The following is a 5,000-nucleotide window of genomic DNA, read 5'->3' as shown; positions in this document are numbered from 1 at the left end:
ATTTTCCTTGTTATATTTAAACTGCCTCTCCTGTTTCACACAAGTATAATATTCAATAATGGTACATTAGTACAATTGAGAGAGGATATATCCTTGTCAAAGTTAATATTATCACGCAAATTTATAGTTTCTAAAGTAGGAAAACTGAGTGATTTCGTTATCCTAAAAAATTAACAAACTTGACATTGCAGTGAGCAATTATTTCCATTTGCTTGCTCTGCAGACATATATAATTATCATTTCCGTGTTTCGTGTGTATGACTTCTGAGGTTAGGTTAGGTTAGGTTAGGTTAGGTTAGGTTAGATTAGGTTGGGTTAGGTTAGGTTGGGTTGGATTGGGTTAGGTTAGGTTAGGTTAGGTTAGGTTAGGTTAGGTTAGGTTAGGTTAGGTTAGGTTAGGTTAGGTTAGGTTAGATTTGGTTAGGTAAGGTTAGGTTAGCATGGTTAGGTTAGGTTAAGTGAGGTTATGTTAGGCTAGGCTAGGGTAGGGTAGGTTAAGCTAGGCTAGACTAGGCTGGGATAGGCTTGGGTAGGCTAGGCTAGGCTAGGCTAGTCTAAGCTGGGCTGGGCTTAGCTGGGCTGGGCTGGGCAGAACTGGGTTGGGCTGGGCTGGGCTGGGCAGAACTGGGTTGGGCTGGGCTGGGCTGGGCTGTGCTGTGCTAGGCTGTGCTGGGCTCGGCTTTGCTGGGCTGGGCTGGGCTGGCCTGGGCTGGGCTGGGTTAGGTTAGGTTAGGTTAGGTTAGGTTAGGTTAGGATAGGTTAGGTTAGGTTATGTTAGGTTAGGTTAGGTTAGGTTAGGTTAGGTTAGGTTAGGTTAGGTAATGTTAGGTTAGGTTAGGTTAGGTTAGGTTAGGTTAGGTTAGGTTCGGTCACGTCAGGTCAGGTCAGGTTAGGTCAGGTCAGGTGAGGTCAGGGCAGGTCAGGTCAAGTCAGGTCAGGTCAGGTCAGGTCAGGTCAGGTCAGGTCAGGTCAGGTCTGGTCAGATCAGGTTAGGTTAGATTAGTTAATCAGACTGTGTACAATTTGTACCGTTGCAGATGTGGTGCTCCGACCACTTCTAAAGCCATGTTGGAAATCTCCTATTAAGTTATACGTAATATGGTGCTTGATTAAGATTTCTAGATTTATTTTTTCAAACAATTTACCAAAGACTAAGGTTAAGTCAACTGGTCTGTAGTTCTGTGGCTGTTTTCTTTCCTCTTTTTGATATATTGGTTTATCTATACCAAGTTTGAATTTCATCGGAAGAACACCTCCTTCAAGTACACAATTTATTAAATGGACTAATGGTATGGCTAACTCCCAATTGAATATTTTTGTAGAAAAGGAGAAAATTCATCCCATTCAGCTGAACTTTTTTTTTAGGCTGTCAATTAGCTTGGTTATATAATTGATGATTACTGTAGGTAGCGTACAAGAGTCCCATTTATTTTCCTTGTTATCTTTAAACTGCCTCTCCTGTTTCACACAAGTATAATATTCAATAATGTTACATTTGTACAATTGTGAGAGGATATATCGTTGTCAAAGTTAATATTATCACACAAATATATAGTTTCTAAAGTAGGAAAACTGAGCGACTTCGTTATCCTAAAAAATTAACAGTCTCGACATTGCAGTGAGGAATTATTTCCATTTGCTTGCTCTGCAGACATATATAATTATCACTTCCGTGTTTCGTGTGTATGACATCTGAGGTTAGGTTAGGTTAGTTTAGGTTAGGTTAGGTTAGGTTAGGTTGGGTTGGGTTAGGTTGGGTTGGGTTGGGTTAGGTTAGGTTAGGTTAGGTTAGGTTAGGTTAGGTTAGGTTAGGTTAGGTTAGGTTAGGTTAGGTTAGGTTAGTTTAGGTTAGGTTAGGTTAGGTTAGGTTAGGTTAAGCTAGGTTGGGTTAGGTTAGGTTGGGTTGGTTTGGGTTGGGTTGGGTTGGGTTGGGTTGGTTTGGGTTGGGTTGGGTTGGGTTGGGTTGGGTTGGGTTGGGTTGGGTGGGTTGGGTTGGGTTGGGTTGGGTTGGGTTGTGTTGGGTTAGGTTGGGTTGGGTTGGGTTAGGTTAGGTTAGGTTAGGTTAGGTTAGGTTAGGTTAGGTTAGGTTAGGTTAGGTTAGGTTAGGTTAGGTTAGGTTAGGTTAGGTTAGGTTAGGTTAGGTTAGGTTAGGTTAGGTTAGGTTAGCTTAGGTTAGGTTAGGTTAGGTTAGGTTAGGTTAGGTTAGGTTAGGTTAGGTTAGGTTAGGTTAGGTTAGGTTAGGTTAGGTTAGGTTAGGTTTGGTTTGGTTTGGTTTGGTTAGGTTAGGTTGGGTTAGGTTAGGTTAGGTTAGGTTAGGATAGGTTAGGTTAGGTTAGGTTAGGTTAGGTTAGGTTAGGTTAGGTTAGGTTAGGTTAGGTTAGGTTAGGTTAGGTTAGGTAAGGTTAGGTTGGGTTAAGTTAGTTTGGGTTAGGTTAGGTTGGGTTAGGTTAGGTTGGGTTAGGTTAGGTTAGGTTAGGTTAGGTTGGGTTGGGTTAGGTTAGGTTAGGTTAGGTTAGGTTAGGTTAGGTTAGGTTAGGTTAGGTTAGGTTTGGTGAGGTTTGGTGAGGTTGGGTGACGTTGGGTTAGGTTGGGTTAGGTTGGGTTAAGTTGGGTTATGTTGGATTAGGTTGGGTTAGGTTGGGTTAGGTTGGGTTAGGTTGGGTTAGGTTGGGTTAGGTTGGGTTAGGTTAGGTTAGGTTAGGTTAGGTTAGGTTAGGTTAGGTTAGGTTAGGATAGGTTAGGTAATGTTAGGTTAGGTTATGTTAGGTTAGGTTAGGTTAGGTTAGGTTAGGTAATGTTAGGTTAGGTTAGGTTAGGTTAGGTTAGGTTAGGTTAGGTTAGGTTAGGTTAGGTTAGGTTTGGTCACATCAGGTCAGGTCAGGTTAGGTCAGGTCAGGTGAGGTCAGGGCAGGTCAGGTGAAGTCAGGTCAGGTCATGTCAGGTCAGGTCAGGTCAGGTCAGGTCAGGTCAGGTCAGGTCAGGTCAGGTTAGGTTAGGTTAGTTTATCAGACTGTGTACAATTTGTACCGTTGCAGATGTGGTGCTCCAACCACTTCTAAAGCCATGTTGGAAATCTCCTATTAAGTTATTCGTAATATGGTGCTTGATTAAGATTTCTAGATTTATTTTTTCAAACAACTTACCAAAGACTAAGGTTAAGGCAACTGGTCTGTAGTTCTGTGGCTGTTTTCTTTCCTCTTTTTGATATAATGGTTTATCTATACCAAGTTTGAATTTCATCGGAAGAACACCTCCTTCAAGTACACAATTTATTAAATGGACTAATGGTATGGCTAACTCCCAATTGAATTTTTTTGTAGAAAAGTAGAAAATTCATCCCATCCAGCTGAACGTTTTTTTTAGGCTGTGAATTAGCTTGGTTATATAATTGATGATTACTGTAGGTAGCGTACAAGAGTCCCATTTATTTTCCTTGTTATATTTAAACTGCCTCTCCTGTTTCACACAAGTATAATATTCAATAATGGTACATTAGTACAATTGAGAGAGGATATATCCTTGTCAAAGTTAATATTATCACGCAAATTTATAGTTTCTAAAGTAGGAAAACTGAGTGATTTCGTTATCCTAAAAAATTAACAAACTTGACATTGCAGTGAGCAATTATTTCCATTTGCTTGCTCTGCAGACATATATAATTAACATTTCCGTGTTTCGTGTGTATGACTTCTGAGGTTAGGTTAGGTTAGGTTAGGTTAGGTTAGGTTAGGTTAGGTTAGGTTGGGTTAGGTTAGGTTGGGTTGGATTGGGTTAGGTTAGGTTAGGTTAGGTTAGGTTAGGTTAGGTTAGGTTAGGTTAGGTTAGGTTAGGTTAGGTTAGGTTAGGTTAGGTTAGGTTAGGTTAGGTTTGGTTAGATTTGGTTAGGTAAGGTTAGGTTAGCATGGTTAGGTTAGGTTAAGTGAGGTTAGGTTAGGCTAGGCTAGGCTAGGGTAGGGTAAGCTAGGCTAGACTAGGCTGGGATAGGCTTGGGTAGGCTAGGCTAGGCTAGGCTAGGCTAAGCTGGGCTGGGCTTAGCTGGGCTGGGCTGGGCAGAGCTGGGTTGGGCTGGGCTGGGCTGGGCTGTGCTGTGCTAGGCTGTGCTGGGCTGGGCTGTGCTGGGCTGTGCTGGGCTGGCCTGGGCTGGGCTGGGTTAGGTTAGGTTAGGTTAGGTTAGGTTAGGTTAGGTTAGGTTAGGTTAGGTTAGGTTAGGTTAGGTTAGGTTAGGTTAGGTAATGTTAGGTTAGGTTAGGTTAGGTTAGGTTAGGTTAGGTTAGGTTAGGTTAGGTTAGGTTCGGTCACGTCAGGTCAGGTCAGGTTAGGTCAGGTCAGGTGAGGTCAGGGCAGGTCAGGTCAAGTCAGGTCAGGTCAGGTCAGGTCAGGTCAGGTCAGGTCAGGTCAGGTCAGGTCAGATCAGGTTAGGTTAGATTAGTTCATCAGACTGTGTACAATTTGTACCGTTGCAGATGTGGTGCTCCGACCACTTCTAAAGCCATGTTGGAAATCTCCTATTAAGTTATACGTAATATGGTGCTTGATTAAGATTTCTAGATTTATTTTTTCAAACAATTTACCAAAGACTAAGGTTAAGTCAACTGGTCTGTAGTTCTGTGACTGTTTTCTTTCCTCTTTTTGATATATTGGTTTATCTATACCAAGTTTGAATTTCATCGGAAGAACACCTCCTTCAAGTACACAATTTATTAAATGGACTAATGGTATGGCTAACTCCCAATTGAATATTTTTGTAGAAAAGGAGAAAATTCATCCCATTCAGCTGAACTTTTTTTTTAGGCTGTCAATTAGCTTGGTTATATAATTGATGATTACTGTAGGTAGCGTACAAGAGTCCCATTTATTTTCCTTGTTATATTTAAACTGCCTCTCCTGTTTCACACAAGTATAATATTCAATAATGATACATTTGTACAATTGTGAGAGGATATATCGTTGTCAAAGTTAATATTATCACACAAATATATAGTTTCTAAAGTAGGAAAACT

The sequence above is a fragment of the Schistocerca gregaria genome, chromosome 10 (assembly GCF_023897955.1).
Source record: "Schistocerca gregaria isolate iqSchGreg1 chromosome 10, iqSchGreg1.2, whole genome shotgun sequence".
Lineage (NCBI taxonomy): Eukaryota > Metazoa > Arthropoda > Insecta > Orthoptera > Acrididae > Schistocerca > Schistocerca gregaria.
Note: the sequence above shows the minus strand (reverse complement) of the source record.